This window comes from Choloepus didactylus, chromosome 9, assembly GCF_015220235.1.
Source record: "Choloepus didactylus isolate mChoDid1 chromosome 9, mChoDid1.pri, whole genome shotgun sequence".
NCBI lineage: Eukaryota > Metazoa > Chordata > Mammalia > Pilosa > Megalonychidae > Choloepus > Choloepus didactylus.
Window position 1 is genome coordinate 66152437 of NC_051315.1, and position 18805 is coordinate 66171241.

The window sequence follows — 18805 nt, forward strand, 5'->3', positions numbered from 1 at the left end:
GATCAAGTCACAGATAGGATCTTGTCTCTGGGTTGTCTGGCTGCTTCTTGGTTCTAAATGACAGCAATAACTAACAATAACTAGCAATCATTGAGTGTGTTACCCCGTCCCAGCACTGTACTTGACCCTACATTTGTCGTGTCTCATTCAATATTTGCAACAACCCTTTGAGTTACATAATGTTATTTTCCCATTTTACAAATGAGAAAACTGGGACTTAGTAAGGCTAGGAATCTTTCCAAGGCCACATACACAAAAGGTTGGCTGCTAGCCTGTGGATTGATTTCCTTCAGGTCAGGTTCCCACCCCTCCTTCCAAAGTCTGTTCATGGATCTGCTTCCAAATGCCACGTTCCCAACCACTATACAATCCTGCCTCATTGCTGGAATACATGACAAAGTTCCCTTGATGTGGATTATTCTCCCTGCTACTTCTCTCAGTCGTAGAGTGACAACTGCACTTCCTTTAGGATTTGGAAATCAGTGGCTTTTCCCAAACACCCAGGTCCCCACCTGAGATTCTATAAAAGATTCACTTACTAAGTTTTATCTCTCAGAAACTTAAATCCACCGGAGTGTTCCTATGCCAGACAAGTCCTAAAACCCAAAGGCAACAACCTCTTTAAGAACAACAATCAGATGCAGCCCCCTTCCCCATACTGTTGACACCCCCTTTCAATACGAACAAGTTAGGGTGCTCATTGCCTAGACACCCTGAAGATGGAGAAAGAGATTAAGTGAGTGGAAGGGGTAGCAACAAACAAGATAAGATTTAACAAAAGTCTATGAATACTGAAACTTTGTAGACAGACAGATAGATAGATAGATAGATAGATAGATATGTGCTGGGCTGTTGGAATAGCTGGAAGGAGGTAAATGACATGGTAGAACTGTAGCCTGTAGCATCTCTTGGGATTTGCTCTATAGCTATTCATTGAATTGTGCTTCGAAAGTCTTCACCTTTCCATCTATACCCTATTTTCTTAAGGAAAGAATTGAAACTGTGAAACTGTAACCCATAACAGTTTTTGAAATTATATATATAACTGCTTGTTGAACTGTACATCGAAAGTTAACACCTTTCTGTATGTATGTTATATTTTACAATGACAGAAATAGCTGAAGGTGTGGAACTGTGGCTCATGACATTCTTTGAAATTTGTTCTCTAACTACTTGTTAAATTGTACTTTGAAAGTTGTCACTGTTATGTATATATATTACAGTCACAATAAAAAAATGCATTTTAAAAAATAGAAAGCAGTGGCTTTGTGGGCTCACCTTAGTACTCCAAGCAAACCCGTTAGCCACTGCTCTTGGCAGGGTAGCTGGAAACAAGACCAACGATGCCTGACTGCTCCAGGAGTAAACTGTTCATTATTCCATTACCTGCTAAGCTTAACAATTTAATAGCATCATTTAAGTTAATGAGTTGCTGTATTATTTTACATATTTACTTTATATTCTTCACAGGATGACATGTTTAGGTGTTCAGATCCTCTGTGTGACTTTTTTGAAGACAGAATTGGATGAGTCTGAGACGACTCTCCCACCACTGGTAAGCCTGCCGCTAATTCCTCTCCATAGGGCTCCTTGGCTCTGAGGGACTGAAAAGAGATAATCTCATGGTCATCATGAATCAAGTAGGTTTGAAATGTAAGGGGCATTAGGAGGAAACATTTATGCTCACTTCTCCCTCGCCTTATGCTGATGGTGAATCTTGGTGGGTGGGGAGGGGGGGTTGTACTGAAAGCAGCACCAGACAAAACTCCGGGAACCCCAATATTTAGCTCTCTTCTGTGTAAAAACCAGAAAAGGCACGTAGGTGTTTCTCTTGGGCTGCTCTGACTTTAAGGAAGAGATAGTGCCTTTACTGCAAGAACGCCTGTGCACTGGAATTGGGAAAGGAAAGCAGTCCCTGAGGTCCCGTCTGGCCATCTCTCTCTCCCTCTCCCCCTGCCCCCCGCCTCTCTCCCTCTCTCTCTCTCACGGGTGATATGGCCTCAGTCTCATGGAGTTTGTTCCCTGTGGCCTCACTGTCCCCTCCGTGCCTCCTCTGTGCTCTCCATGCTGACTGGCTTCTTCCTTCCTTCTCCCCCACGGTTTAGAAAATGGTGGCCAGGAGCCAAATACAGCCTGAAAGATATGTTTTATTTGGTCCACTCAATGTTTGCACCCAATTTTGAATTTAAATATTTTTCAACAGGGCATGTGTTATCGTCATACAGTTGCAAATTTATACATTTATTTTATTCATGAAGGTGTTTGAGTTGAGACCATTGCACTCTGTATATATTTTCTCTGCTTCCTTCTGCTTATTCATAGCTTTTACTACTTCTTAACTTTGATTTTTGACTCCTCATGCTCTCAACTCCCATCCAAATAACGTTCTCTGAAGTTTTTTAAGCTCTCACTGCTAACCCTCATTTGATCTGTTTTTCTCCATTCACATACTTGAAAAAGAATCTCCCTGTAAAATGCTACATAATAAGTTAGTCCAGGTACCTTTCCTGACATATTTATTATAAGTGGGAAACTACTCTGTAATTTGCAAAAAGATAGACCAATGTAAGGTGTCTATCATTATTATTGTTATTATGTGGCAATGTATTTTAGGGTCATATAGACAGACTACCAAAAAAACAGTTCTCTCCTGGAATGTGTGATGATTTATTGCTTTGGAGTTTATCCAAAGACCTCAGCTAAGAAACACAGCAGTTGAGCTATGGACCAATTTTTTTGTACAGATGTGAGCATACCTGTGGGTCCTCTCAAAGCATCCATGGGGGAATGGTTTCAGATTCAGACAAATAGCTTGGGTTCTTGGGTGAGTGAGGTATTCTGTGGGCACAGTCAAGACACTCTGGAGACGTGTACAGGAGCAGGTCATTAAGGGGCACCTGGAAATCAGTTTTTCTTTTTTGGATACAACAAAGTCACTGATGTTGAAAAATATTATGTAGTCTTTACTTACAAATTTGGGCCATTCCTCATCTTTGATACACCCACAATCTATTATTACCACAATAATCCACCTGTTTCATTCTGCTCCAATCTCCCCTACCCAATGCAGGCTCAGACTAAAAATAAAACACAGAAGACAAAATAAGGGAAGGTAGGAACTCTTCAGTTTCCTCCAGGCTCTGGGCACTAAGGTTGGATGTGCCTCTCTGACTCAGTGTCTCATTTTATAAAGTGATAAAGACAGCCATTATCAGATAAATGATTCGTACATATTTAGGCTTAACTAATAAAGCAGCATATGTTCACAAAGAATATATAGTCTTGGAGATCTCATAAGTAGACCTAATTAAGGTTCATAATTAACTCTGGAAAGAACCCAATAGCAGAGAGTACAATTAGACAAATGATCTTGTAAGCCAGAAGATGCAAGAATTTGAAAGCACCCATGACTTAGCTGAATGTCTCTTAAGCTTTCTACCGGAAACCCAGTGGGCTAGATCCTGGCCCGCATGCTGTCTGCCTTGCTCACTTCATCAGATCGTGAAGATAAAGGAGATCGTAGAAAGAAAGATGGTAGTAGGGTTACCATTACCCTGTTACTGGTAACAGGCCTTTTACTTCAAGGATGATGCAGCATAATACACAGTTGTAAAAATGCTAAGAAATAAAAGCAAACAACAACAACAACAAAGAACACAGAAACCTAAGAAGAGATTCTTTGAGTCAATCCAACAGTGCCTGGGGCCCAGCAGCCTTGGATGAATGTAGGAGCTTTGCCCTTGTGAAGACTGCAGAGCCAGCACCTGGCTGAGGGGCAGCACTGTGATGGGACCAGAGCATGTGGCTCAGGGAGTTTTATGGAGTGGGGTGGGATGTGGGGTGTTGTTGACTGCACCCTTTTGGTACCCATAAGTAGGCACAGCAACTGATGTGAAGAGCCTGAGCATGAGATGATTGACACTCTGTGGATGCTAAGAATTATAAGGGGATACTGCCAGCTAAACTGCTGGAGGCCTTCCAAGGGTAATGCCTTTACGCTAAAACCAGCAGGGCAGAGATCGGAGCAGTGAGCAAATGTTAAAAGGCACACTTATTATCAGCATCATTTGAAATTTTGCCCAGGATTTTTTTAAGTCTTTGTCTTCCAGGCAGTTATTAACTAACTAGAAAAGCCTGGTCAAAATGAAATGTTTTGTATTTATTTTAAGAGCAGGTTTTCTTTGGGAGGAGAACATGGACTACACAGACATTTGTGAGAAAAAGAGTCAGCTTTTATTTTAAAGGATGAAGGGGTGATATATGGTTCTACACATCTCATTCACGGCAGTGTTAAGTCGACGTGTGTGGAGCGCTATGTGGAAATAGCGATGGCTTAGGACATTATGACTAGAAAAATGGGAGAATGCTAGGAGAATACGGAGATGAGAGAGAGCAAAAATTTAGAAATTCTATTCATTAAATTAGAAATTCAGAGTTGGAAAGAACCCCAGAAGCCATCTAATCAGTGCTTCTCAAACTTTAATGTGGCCATAAATCTCTTGTTAGATCTCATTAGAATTCAGATTCTGAGTCAGACAGTGGGTGGGTGGGTGGGTGTCGAGATCCTGCACTTCTAACCAGCTCCCGGGTGATGCCAGTGCTGCTGTCTGTAGGCCATATTGAGTCACAAAGGTCTCCTCTACTCCCTACCCGGTAAATGAGTCCATTCAGACGCTTAATACCTGTTAGATCTGGCACGGGCTGTAGAGTTCACAAAGCACTGTCATACATACCTTCTGATTTGATTTTCACAACTTTATGGGTTGGGGCACATATTATCTCCATCTTCTCCCAACCCTCCTTCTCCCCAACTTTACAAATGAGGAGACTGAAGCTAGGATAAGTTGGACAACGGCGTGTGGTCTTCTTACTCCCACCTAGATGTCTCATCTCAGCCACGGCTGTACTTGGGCAAAGAGGTCAAAGGAATAGGTAGATGATGGCATCTGGTTAGAGGAGAAATCTTGTGATAATTTTTGGAGTGTTTTTTCTGTGAAATTCAAAAGTCCTTTGTACCTGTTACTATACAATCCAGTATGGGGGAATTTGATTCTCTTTTAATATTTTTTATATGACGTGTCCTCTTAAGAATCTGTTGAAAGTGCTGGGCCCTTACCAGAATATTACACTCCCACTGATGCCCAATTTTTGTTTAAAATGTTAAGGATCATAAACTACCTTGAAACCTATCAATGTATGTCAGGTTAAGGAACCTGCCCCTAGTATATAAAGTTTTTCAATTCATAAAGACTTTTATTTTTCCCTAAACTGGGGTAGTTAAAGAAGCCAGATGATAGCTACTTTGCTTTTATTTTTTTGGGACCCAAACAATTCACTGATATGTTTTTTCTCACATGTCTGTTAGGGATCATGGTACAGTTTCCCAATTAGTTTTACAAAGCTAGCAAAAGTTTTATCCCAAAAAATACAGACAAGTAAAACAAATCAAAACCACCACCACCTGCCACCACCATCCTCCCAAACCCCCCCCCCCATCCTTCTCTTTTGTAAATGTGGATTTGGAACCAAATAATTAAGAATGTTAAAGGACCAACACTTTGCAAACAAATCCTAAAGTTACACACTTGTAAGTGCTACAGAAATATGTCCCACTCCTCCCCCCACCTCCCACCCAGCCCTCCAGAACTGTGCCTTTGGGCCCAAGCCCCACTTTTTGGTTTCATGCCCACCTAGTATCTTGAATTCTCCAACTAGCAAAAAATGTATTTCTCACTTTTTGTATTCTTTTTGTCTCTTTGAAATAGTGATTATGAATGATTTTTATAATTTCTACATAAATTTTCAGGCAATAACACTCAAAATTTTATTATTATCATGTTCTGTTTCCCTCCCTCGCTCCCTTCCTTCCTTGCTTTCAGTCGTGCCATACTCCTGTCTTGGGCACAACTTGTCTATTAAGATCACAGAATTTTTCTTCCCCACATAATCTGCTGTGAGGCCAGTGTCTTCATCTGGTTTCCCCCAGATACTGAGACAAGGACTTATGTGCAGAGAATGTCTTTGGAGGTGATTCCAAGGATCAGGAGTCCAGGGAACATGAAATGCAGAGGGAGGAAAAGTTGACCAGAGGTGCCTTATGGAGCTCGTTCCTGCTGATCGTAATAGCATTCTTGTCAGGACCACTAAGGATACAGAATGCTCCTTAGATTTGCTTACAAATGAAAAGCACTGACAATGGAAAGCATCTATACATCAGCTCTCAGTCCCTGTTGGTTAGCGTTTGCCCTAGTTGCTATGGCTTGAAACTTGAGCAGACCTCTCCTGGTATGGTTCTAAGCCCCAGGGCAGGGAGATGAGCTCTTTAAATGAGATGCTGTTAGTGGAAGTGGCTCTCAGAGCCTCTAGGGAAGTGTTCTGCTGCAGTGGTTGGAATCAGAGGTGAGGGCAGGAGGATATAGATGAGGTATGCTCAGGAGGCTCTGACATGCCAAGTTTGCCTCATCTTGCTTTTGTATAATTGACTTATTTTAATCTAATGGAGCACTGACATTTATGGCTTTTAAATTTCAACTTATTGATTTTTTTGCCCAGTAATTTAGCCTAGAGAAGACGCCAAATATTCTGTTTCCTTCACTTAAAATTGTGCCAAATCCTGGCCATTTTTGAAGTGAAAATAGGTAGTTAAGAGCTTGGGCTCTGGAGTCAGATGATGGCCTCATATCCCACCACAAACTAGCAGTGTGACCTCAGGGAAGTTACTTAACTTTTCCCATTTATAAATTAGGGATAGTTACGGTACCTATATCATAGAATTGTTCCAAAGAGTAAATGAGAGAATCCTTGGAAAGTAATTGGCCCAGTGCCTGGAACATACAAAGTAAATGCTTAATAAATTTAAACTTAATTTTGAAGTCTGATGAGTATGATTTTATATCATCATTTTAATCATTGATAAAAAGCATTAAACAGGAAAAGTTCAAAGTTCAAAGAACTCAACAGCAATTTTTCTGAGCCCTCCATTTAAATAATAATAATATCTCCATTTAAATCATAATATCTCGGTTTTGGATGAGCCCAGCCATCCATCTCATGCTTGAGTTTATCACAAGAGATACCTCAATTGCTCTGCTGAACTAAAGGAGTCCTGTATCTTCATAGCACTGCTACTGAAAGTGTGGTCCGTACAGCAGTGCTGGTCTACCAGCTATTATGAACTGCAGTGAAATACGTACAGAAATTGAGAATAAGTGGTTACAAAATTTTATAGCAAGTTGCTATTGCTGTGACATCGAAGTGCGTGACCAGTGGACTCATTTCAGATCAGGGAGCGAGAACTCACGAGGTGAGTTACATGTGGTGATCAGCAAGACCATGCTAAACATGTGATAATTTTAAGGTTAATTTGTCAACTTTACCCCAAAGTGTATGAATACACAATCTCTGTCTTTCATCAAAAGTTACTTTAAATTTAACTGTAACTTTACAAAATAAATTGTTGAAACTGATACAGAATTAAAGAATTTCTCAGAGTACAAATCACTTCATCTTGGGAAAAAAGGTTAACAATGAATGTCCCATTTTAAAAATTCTCCTTCTCCTCCCCATTAGGATATCTCTGCAAGACTGTTTTCTCCTATTCTAAGTGCTATTAAAACATCAAAACAATTTTGATATATATTATCCTCTATGATAGGTTTGCTGTCAATCCAACCTAAATTAGATAAGTTAACCAACAAGAAGCCAACTCATTCATCATGTTAAAATTAAATATTGATGCACAAAATGTTCATCAAAAGTGTGTATATAGGTGTTTAATAAGTTTATGTTTAGTTTTCCTTACAGAATTACAAAAATTATGAATGTAGCAGCAATTCTATTATTTGCCTGTCCAGATGCTTTCAATGAAGTGTGTACAGTTTAAAAATAATCATTTCTTTTTTCTGTTATGTCTATTCTCATTATATTTATTGAAATGTAATTTTGTCTTTTGACTCTAGTCATAAAAGGGAGGCATGTATTTTGTATGTCTGTTTTTTACGTTATTTTTCTGTAATCTATTTTTATTGGTTTTGCAAAAGTTACCAATCTCTTGGAAATATTTAAGAAATAAGGTCTTTCTCAATAGATGTTTGGGAAGCACTGCTCTGTGTTACTCAGTTGAGTTACCAACTCATCTGAAAAAGGAGATGAATAACTCTTATGAAACTAAGATAACCCTTGTAACACATTTTATCATCTAGAAAATATGTACAATTATTCCACACAAGACATTGTAAGGCTGAAGTATTGCTTATAAACTAGCTTTAAAGATAGGTTTAAAAAAATAACCACTGAAAATTTTTACAAGTTTCAAAACGCCCACCAATCTCATCATTTTACAATCACAGAACATTAAAAGTGGAGGTTGGAGAGGCGGGGCAAGATGGCAGACTGGTGAGCTGTATGTTTTAGTTACTCCTCCAGGAAAGTAGGTAGAAAGCCAGGAACTGCGTGGACTGGACACCACAGAGCAATCTGACTTTGGGCATACTTCATACAACACTCATGAAAACGTGGAACTGCTGAGATCAGCGAAATCTGTAAGTTTTTGCGGCCAGGGGACCCGCGCCCCTCCCTGCCAGGCTAAGTCCCGTGGGAGGAGGGGCTGTCAGCTCCGGGAAGGAGAAGGGAGAACTGCAGTGGCAGCCCTTATCGGAATCTCATTCTACTGATCCAAACTCCAACCATAGATAGACGGAGACCAGACACCGGAGAATCTGAGAGCAGCCAGCCCAGCAGAGAGCAGACAGGCATAGAGAAAAAAAAAACAACACGAAAAACTCCAAAATAAAAGCGGAGGATTTTTGGAGTTCTGGTGAACATAGAAAGGGGAAGGGCCCTGAGGCGCATATGCAAATCCCGAAGAAAAGCTGATCTCTCTGCCCTGTGGACCTTTCCTTAATGGCCCTGGTTGCTTTGTCTCTTAGCATTTCAATAACCCATTAGATCTCTGAGGAGGGCCCTTTTTTTTTTTTTTAATCCTTTTTTCTTTTTCTAAAACAATTACTCTAAGAAGCCCAATACAGAAAGCTTCAAAGACTTGCAATTTGGGCAGGTCAAGTCAAGAGCAGAACTAGGAGAGCTCTGAGACAAAACGCAATAATCCAGTGGCTGAGAAAATTCACTAAACACCACAACTTCCCAAGAAAAGGGGTGTGTCCACTCACAGCCATCATCCTGGTGGACAGGAAACACTCCTGCCCATCGCCAGCCCCATAGCCCAGAACTGCCCCAGGCAACCCAGTGTGACGGAAGTGCTTCAAATAACAGGCACACACCACAAAACTGGGCGTGGACATTAGCCTTCCCTGCAACCTCAGCTGATTGTCCCAGAGTTGGGAAGGTAGAGCAGTGTGAATTAACAAAGCCCCATTCAGCCATCATTTCAGCAGACTGGGAGCCTTCCTACACAGCCCAGCAGCCCAGAACTGCCCTGCGGGGACGGCACTCACCTGTGACATAGCACAGTCATCCCTCAACAGAGGACCCGGGGTGCACGGCCTGGAAGAGGGGCCCACTTGCAAGTCTCAGGAGCCATACGCCAATACCAAGGACTTGTGGGTCAGTGGCAGAGACAAACTGTGGCAGGACTGAACTGAAGGATTAGACTATTGCAGCAGCTTTAAAACTCTAGGATCACCAGGGAGATTTGATTGTTAGAGCCACCCCCCCCCTGACGGCCCAGAAACACGCCCCATATACAGGGCAGGCAACACCAACTACACACGCAAGCTTGGTACACCAATTGGACCCCACAAGACTCACTCCCCCACTCACCAAAAAGGCTAAGCAGGGGAGATCTGGCTTGTGGAGAACAGGTGGCTCGTGGACGCCACCTGCTGGTTAGTTAGAGAAAGTGTACTCCACGAAGCTGTAGATCTGATAAATTAGAGATAAGGACTTCAATTGGTCTACAAATCCTAAAAGAACCCTATCAAGTTCAGCAAATGCCACGAGGCCAAAAACAACAGAAAATTATAAAGCATATGAAAAAACCAGACGATATGGATAACCCAAGCCCAAGCACCCAAATCAAAAGACCAGAAGAGACACAGCACCTAGAGCAGCTACTCAAAGAACTAAAGATGAACAATGAGACCATAGTATGGGAGACAAAGGAGATCAAGAAGACCCTAGAAGAGCATAAAGAAATCATTGCAAGACTAAATAAAAAAAATGGATGATCTTATGGAAATTAAAGAAACTGTTGACCAAATTAAAAAGATTCTGGACACTCCTAGTACAAGACTAGAGGAAGCTGAACAACGAATCAGTGACCTCGAAGATGACAGAATGGAAAATGAAAGCATAAAAGAAAGAATGGGGAAAAAAATTGAAAAACTCGAAATGGACCTCAGGGATATGATAGATAATATGAAACGTCCAAATATAAGACTCATTGGTGTCCCAGAAGGGGAAGAAAAGGGTAAAGGTCTAGGAAGAGTATTCAAAGAAATTGTTGGGGAAAACTTCCCAAATCTTCTAAACAACATAAATATACAAATCATAAATGCTCAGCGAACCCCAAATAGAATAAATCCAAATAAACCCACTCCGAGACATATACTGATCACACTGTCAAACACAGAAGAGAAGGAGCAAGTTCTGAAAGCAGCAAGAGAAAAGCAATTCACCACATACAAAGGAAACAGCATAAGACTAAGTAGTGACTACTCAGCAGCCACCATGGAGGCAAGAAGGCAGTGGCACGATATATTTAAAATTCTGAGTGAGAAAAATTTCCAGCCAAGAATACTTTATCCAGCAAAGCTCTCCTTCAAATTTGAGGGAGAGCTTAAATTTTTCACAGACAAACAAATGCTGAGAGAATTTGCTAACAAGAGACCTGCCCTACTGGAGATACTCAAGGGAGCCTTACAGACAGAGAAACAAAGAAAGGACAGAGAGACTTGGAGAAAGGTTCAGTACTAAAGAGATTCGGTATGGGTACAATAAAGGATATTAATAGACAGAGGGGAAAAATATGACAAACATAAACCAAAGGATAAGATGGCTGATTCAAGAAATGCCTTCACGGTTATAACGTTGAATGTAAATGGATTAAACTCCCCAATTAAAAGATATAGATTCGCAGAATGGATCAAAAAAAATGAACCATCAATATGTTGCATACAAGAGACTCATCTTAGACACAGGGACACAAAGAAACTGAAAGTGAAAGGATGGAAAAAAATATTTCATTCAAGCTACAGCCAAAAGAAAGCAGGTGTAGCAATATTAATCTCAGATAAAATAGACTTCAAATGCAGGGATGTTTTGAGAGACAAAGAAGGCCACTATGTACTAATAAAAGGGGCCATTCAGCAAGAAGAAATAACAATCGTAAATGTCTATGCACCCAATCAAGGTGCCACAAAATACATGAGAGAAACACTGGCAAAACTAAAGGAAGCAATTGATGTTTCCACAATAATTGTGGGAGACTTCAACACATCACTCTCTCCTATAGATAGATCAACCAGACAGAAGACCAATAAGGAAACTGAAAACCTAAACAATCTGATAAATGAATTAGATTTAACAGACATATACAAGACATTACATCCCAAATCACCAGGATACACATACTTTTCTAGTGCTCACGGAACTTTCTCCAGAATAGATCATATGCTGGGACATAAAACAAGCCTCAATAAATTTAAAAAGATTGAAATTATTCAAAGCACATTCTCTGACCACAATGGAATACAATTAGAAGTCAATAACCATCAGAGACTTAGAAAATTCACAAATACCTGGAGGTTAAACAACACACTCCTAAACAATCAGTGGGTTAAAGAAGAAATAGCAAGAGAAATTGCTAAATATATAGAGACGAATGAAAATGAGAACACAACATACCAAAACCTATGGGATGCAGCAAAAGCAGTGCTAAGGGGGAAATTTATAGCACTAAACGCATATATTAAAAAGGAAGAAAGAGCCAAAATCAAAGAACTAATGGATCAACTGAAGAAGCTAGAAAATGAACAGCAAACCAATCCTAAACCAAGTAGAAGAAAAGAAATAACAAGGATTAAAGCAGAAATAAATGACATAGAGAACAAAAAAACAATAGAGAGGATAAATAACACCAAAAGTTGGTTCTTTGAGAAGATCAACAAGATTGACAAGCCCCTAGCTAGACTGACAAAATCAAAAAGAGAGAAGACCCATATAAACAAAATAATGAATGAAAAAGGTGACATAACTGCAGATCCTGAAGAAATTAAAAAAATTATAAGAGGATACTATGAACAACTGTATGGCAACAAACTGGATAATGTAGAGGAAATGGACAATTTCCTGGAAACATATGAACAACCTAGACTGACCAGAGAAGAAATAGAAGACCTCAAACAACTCATCACAAGCAAAGAGATCCAATCAGTCATCAAAAATCTTCCCACAAATAAATGCCCAGGGCCAGATGGCTTCACAGGGGAATTCTACCAAACTTTCCAGAAAGAACTGACAACAATCTTACTCAAACTCTTTCAAAACATTGAAGAAAATGGAACACTACCTAACTCATTTTATGAAGCTAACATCAATCTAATACCAAAACCAGGCAAAGATGCTACAAAAAAGGAAAATACCGGCCAATCTCCCTAATGAATATAGATGCAAAAATCCTCAACAAAATACTTGCAAATCGAATCCAAAGACACATTAAAAAAATCATACACCATGACCAAGTGGGGCTTATTCCAGGCATGCAAGGATGGTTCAACATAAGAAAATCAATCAATGTATTACAACACATTAACAAGTCAAAAGGGAAAAATCAATTGATCATCTCAATAGATGCTGAAAAAGCATTTGACAAAATCCAACATCCGTTTTTGATAAAAACACTTCAAAAGGTAGGAATTGAAGGAAACTTCCTCAACATGATAAAGAGCATATATGAAAAACCCACAGCCAGCATAGTACTCAATGGTGAGAGACTGAAAGCCTTCCCTCTAAGATCAGGAACAAGACAAGGATGCCCACTATCACCACTGTTATTCAACATTGTGCTGGAAGTGCTAGCCAGGGCAATCCGGCAAGACAAAGAAATAAAAGGCATCCAAATTGGAAAAGAAGAAGTAAAACTGTCATTGTTTGCAGATGATATGATCTTATATCTAGAAAACCCTGAGAAATCGATGATACAGCTACTAGAGCTAATAAACAAATTTAGCAAAGTAGCGGGATACAAGGTTAATGCACATAAGTCAGTAATGTTTTTATATGCTAGAAATGAACAAACTGAAGAGACACTCAAGAAAAAGATACCATTTTCAATAGCAACTAAAAAAATCAAGTACCTAGGAATAAACTTAACCAAAGATGTAAAAGACCTATACAAAGAAAACTACGTAACTCTACTAAGAGAAATAGAAGGGGACCTTAAAAGATGGAAAAATATTCCATGTTCATGGATAGGAAGACTAAATGTCATTAAGATGTCAATTCTACCCAAACTCATCTACAGATTCAATGCAATCCCAATCAAAATTCCAACAACCTACTTTGCAGACTTGGAAAAGCTAGTTATCAAATTTATTTGGAAAGGGAAGATGCCTCGAATTGCTAAAGACACTCTAAGAAAGAAAAACGAAGTGGGAGGACTTACACTCCCTGACTTTGAAGCTTATTAAAAAGCCACAGTTGCCAAAACAGCATGGTACTGACACAAAGATAGACATATAGATCAATGGAATCGAATTGAGAATTCGGAGATAGACCCTCAGATCTATGGCCGACTGATCTTTGATAAGGCCCCCAAAGTCACTGAACTGAGTCATAATGGTCTTTTCAACAAATGGGGCTGGGAGAGTTGGATATCCATATCCAAAAGAATGAAAGAGGACCCCTACCTCACCCCCTACACAAAAATTAACTCAAAATGGACCAAAGATCTCAATATAAAAGAAAGTACCATAAAACTCCAAGATAATGTAGGAAAACATCTTCAAGACCTTGTATTAGGCGGCCACTTCCTAGACTTTACACCCAAAGCACAAGCAACAAAAGAGAAAATAGATAAATGGGAACTCCTCAAGCTTAGAAGTTTCTGTACCTCAAAGGAATTTCTCAAAAAGGTAAAGAGGCAGCCAACTCAATGGGAAAAAATTTTTGGAAACCATGTATCTGACAAAAGACTGATATCTTGCATATATAAAGAAATCCTACAACTCAATGACAGTAGTACAGTCGGCCCAATTATAAAATGGGCAAAAGATATGAAAAGACAGTTCTCTGAAGAGGAAATACAAATGGCCAAGAAACACATGAAAAAATGTTCAGCTTCACTAGCTATTAGAGAGATGCAAATTAAGACCACAATGAGATACCATCTAACACCGGTTAGAATGGCTGGCATTAAACAAACAGGAAACTACAAATGCTGGAGGGGATGTGGAGAAATTGGAACTCTTATTCACTGTTGGTGGGACTGTATAATGGTTCAGCCACTCTGGAAGTCAGTCTGGCAGTTCCTTAGAAAACTAGATATAGAGTTACCATTCGATCCAGCGATTGCACTTCTCGGTATATACCCGGAAGATCGGAAAGCAGTGACACGAACAGATATCTGCACGCCAATGTTCATAGCAGCATTATTCACAATTGCCAAGAGATGGAAACAACCCAAATGTCCTTCAACAGATGAGTGGATAAATAAAATGTGGTATATACACACGATGGAATACTACGCGGCAGTAAGAAGGAACGATCTCGTGAAACATATGACAACATGGATGAACCTTGAAGACATAATGCTGAGCGAAATAAGCCAGGCGCAGAGAGAGAAATATTATATGCTACCACTAATGTGAACTTTGAAAAATGTAAAACAAATGGCTTATAATGTAGAATGTAGGGGAACTAGCAATAGAGAGCAATTAAGGAAGGGGGAACAATAATCCAAGAAGAACAGATAAGCTATTTAACGTTCTGGGGATGCCCAGGAATGACTATGGTCTGTTAATTTCTGATGGATATAGTAGGAGCAAGTTCACAGAAATGTTGCTATATTAGGTAACTTTCTTGGGGTAAAGTAGGAACATGTTGGAAGTTAAGCAGTTATCTTAGGTTAGTTGTCTTTTTCTTACTCCCTTGTTATAGTCTCTTTGAAATGTTCTTTTATTGTATGTTTGTTTTCTTTTTAACTTTTTTTCATACAGTTGATTTAAAAAAGAAGGGAAAGTTAAAAAAAAAAAAAAAGAAAAAGAAAAACAAGGGAAAAAAAAAGATGTAGTGCCCCCTTGAGGAGCCTGTGGAGAATGCAGGGGTATTCGCCTACCCCACCTCCATGGTTGCTAACATGACCACAGACATAGGGGACTGGTGGTTTGATGGGTTGAGCCCTCTACCACAGGTTTTTCCCTTGGGAAGATGGTTGCTGCAAAGGAGAGGCTAGGCCTCCCTATGGTTGTGCCTAAGAGCCTCCTCCCGAATGCCTCTTTGTTGCTCAGCTGTGGCCCTCTCTCTCTGGCTAAGCCAACTTGAAAGGTGAAATCACTGCCCTCCCCACTACGTGGGATCAGACACCCAGGGGAGTGAATCTCCCTGGCAACGTGGAATATGACTCCCGGGGAGGAATGCAGACCTGGCATCGTGGGACGGAGAACATCTTCTTGACCAAAAGGGGGATGTGAAAGGAAATGAAATAAGCTTCAGTAGCAGAGAGATTCCAAAAGGAGCCGAGAGGTCACTCTGGTGGGCACTCTAACGCACACTTTAGACAACCCTTTTTAGGTTCCAAAGAATTGGGGTAGCTGGTAGTGGATACCTGTAACTATCAAACTACAACCCAGAACCCATGAATCTCGAAGACAGTTGTATAAAAATGTAGCTTATGAGGGGTGACAATGGGATTGGGAAAGCCATAAGGACCACACTCCAGTTTGTCTAGTTTATGGACGGATGAGTAGAAAAATAGGGGAAGGAAACAAACAAACAGACAAAGGTACCCAGTGTTCTTTTTTACTTCAATTGCTCTTTTTCACTCTAATTATTATTCTTGTTATTTTTGTGTGTGTGCTAATGAAGGTGTCAGGGATTGATTTTGGTGATGAATGTACAACTATGTAATGGTACTGTGAACAATCGAAAGTACGATTTGTTTTGTATGACTGCATGGTATATGAATATATCTCAATAAAATGAAGATTAAAAAAAAAAAAAAGTGGAGGTTATCTCTTTTCTGCGCAGTTCACTTTCCACAGCCGGCCGCAACTGTGAAACCGTCTTCTCCTTTTTTAGGAATCAGCTACCCAGGAAAAAATGACTTTTAGTCTTATGAGCCATCTTCTGAAAATCCTTCCCTAGAATCAGGGGAATCTGTTTGACTCCAGTTAAAGTCTGGTGCTCCTGTTTGCTTAGGTCTCGAAACATGCTCCCGATGCCACCAGGCACGTTACTGCAATAAGGAACACCAGGGCCTAGACTGGAAACCGGGACATTAGCAGGCTTGTGCATGATCAGATAACTTGGACGATACAATCCCAGATCACAACCTCTTTTTTCCAGAATTTGAAATTGTAATTAAAACAGAAGATGAGTGTACTCCTGAAGTTTTGGAAAAGGGAGTCGACTCAGAGCTTATAGGGAGCATGGATGAAGCACTTGAGGAAGGAAGAATTGGATTCTCTGGTGAAACATGAATCCAGGGAAGATAAAATTTTCCAGAAATTTAAAACTCCAATGGCCCTTGAACCAGGACAGATTCTCAGATACAGCAGAGGGATCATCTGCATCTGGATTTCGGGTGAAAATATCCCTGGAGAAAAGGATAGCTCTTGTGGTGCCAAGAGAATATCTGAATTTCAGGTTATGCCTTAGCTGCTGAACTACCTGAAGGCTGACGGACTGGGCAGGAGGGTTGACTGGAGTGTCCTGGCTGTCTCCACCTGTGCTGAAAGCTGTAGCCTGGGCACTGGCTATACCGAGGAATTTGTATGGAAGCAAGAAGTGATAGACACAGCTTAAAGCCTTACAAATATTAGCATGCCTATGCCTTGCAATTCTATTTCTTGGACCTTTATCATAAGGAAATAATTATACTACAGATAGTGGTACAAAGATGTTGCTTGAGGCATTGTTTACAATGTCTAAAAGTTAGTAAAACAGAAATATCTAATGAAAGAGAATTCACTAAAATTTTGGTACACCCACACAATAGAATGATACAATTCTGTATTGATACCAAAATAAGATATAAATATAAATTGGTACCAGGTTACCATTATAGATGGTATTTACAGCATCATCATGTTTGTGTAAAAATTCCCAATTCTCTTAACCTCAGTGATGCCTATCCAACACTAAGACGAATCTAAAAAAACACTACTGTTGATCAGTGGTTGAAAACTGATATAATGCTGATAACCTTCTCATGCTTATTTCCTTAATTTATATTGGCTCACATTTCCCCATAGCACATCACTACTGATTCTGAAATTGAATTCCACCATAAAACCTCCCAACTTTTTGGAGATAACATCACTTGATAATGTAATTCACTACTTTGATATTTCACTACACTTGTATATCAAAAAGTCATGGCCTGCTTAGGACATATCATGTGTATATAATGTGTGTGTGTGTAAAATATGGTTACGCATGGCACCGTAAAGGAAACTGCAGGATGGAGCATTCCCATGGGGAGATTTATTACTAGGTCACTTTTAAAGATTTTTTAGGAGGGACAGAATGATGTCCCAGTTTTGAAGCTGGGGTGGTAAAATCAGCAAGGATCACCTGTTAACTATGGTGACATAACCTGTGGCTACTCGAAGATCCATTAAAAGTTGCCATCATGAACTAGCAGAAGTTCAGTGGCTAATGGAAAAACTGGAAGAAAATGGAGGGTATCACCGAAAGCATCCTCTTTCAAGTATGATGCCTTTGAAGAGAGACAGTGAGCATCAGCTCCCAGAGAAGAGACAGTGAGAATGTGGGGAGAGCACAGGAGCTTGAGGATAGCATCAGTCTCAGCCAGGTTCATTTTTTGGTATAACTTTTCTTGATGACTCCATAATGTGAACCATATGTCCTAGCATGGCAGCTCTAAAGTTGGAATAAAGCTAAAATTCATTAGTGAACTGTGGTAGTTTGAAGCTGTTATGTACTTCAGAAAGGGCCATGTTCTTTAATCCATTCTTGTGGGTGCAGACCTTTTGTAGGTGGGACCTTTTGATTAGGTTACTTCAATTGAGATGGGACCCACTTCATTCAAGGTGGGTCTTAATCCTTTTATAAGTACTTTGAGAGGATAAAACACATATAGAAGCTAGATGGAATTAAGAGAAGCTCACAGAGAAAAGCGCCAGAGAAACTAAGACACGACCCAAAGAAAACAGAGAGGAAGCCACTGAAGCCAGATGCTGAAAGCAACGAAACTTGGGCAAGAAGGACCAGCGGACACTGGCCATGTAACTTTCCATGTGACACAGGTGTCTTGAATGCTTGTAGCCTGTCTTCAGAGTCCAGGTACCGTCCTTTTTCCTTCTGATGCCTTAGAACTGTAGGTCGGGACATTTTCACAGCCTTAGAACTGTAAATTTTAAGTTAATAAATCCCCATTGTAAAAGTCAACCCATTTCTGGTATATTGCATTCTTGGCAGCTTTAGCAAACAAAAACACCAATATTTACCAGTCCTGGAGTGTCTCCTGGGACTTGAAGAAGTTACAATAAAATTATAGATGAAGGAAGTCAATAATGATAGCAAAATCCAGTGTATGATTATTTTAGGAAAATTATTTAGGAAAATAAAGGGATAAATTCATTCATTTTTAAGAAGCATATTAAGG

The 18805-nt window shown here is 39.9% G+C and overlaps 1 pseudogene; it reads left to right on the plus strand.

Moving 5' to 3' along the window:
- Window positions 1-1471: 1471 nt before the first annotated feature.
- Window positions 1472-16980, plus strand: LOC119543755 (annotated as a pseudogene).
- The last annotated feature ends 1825 nt before the right edge of the window (window positions 16981-18805 follow it).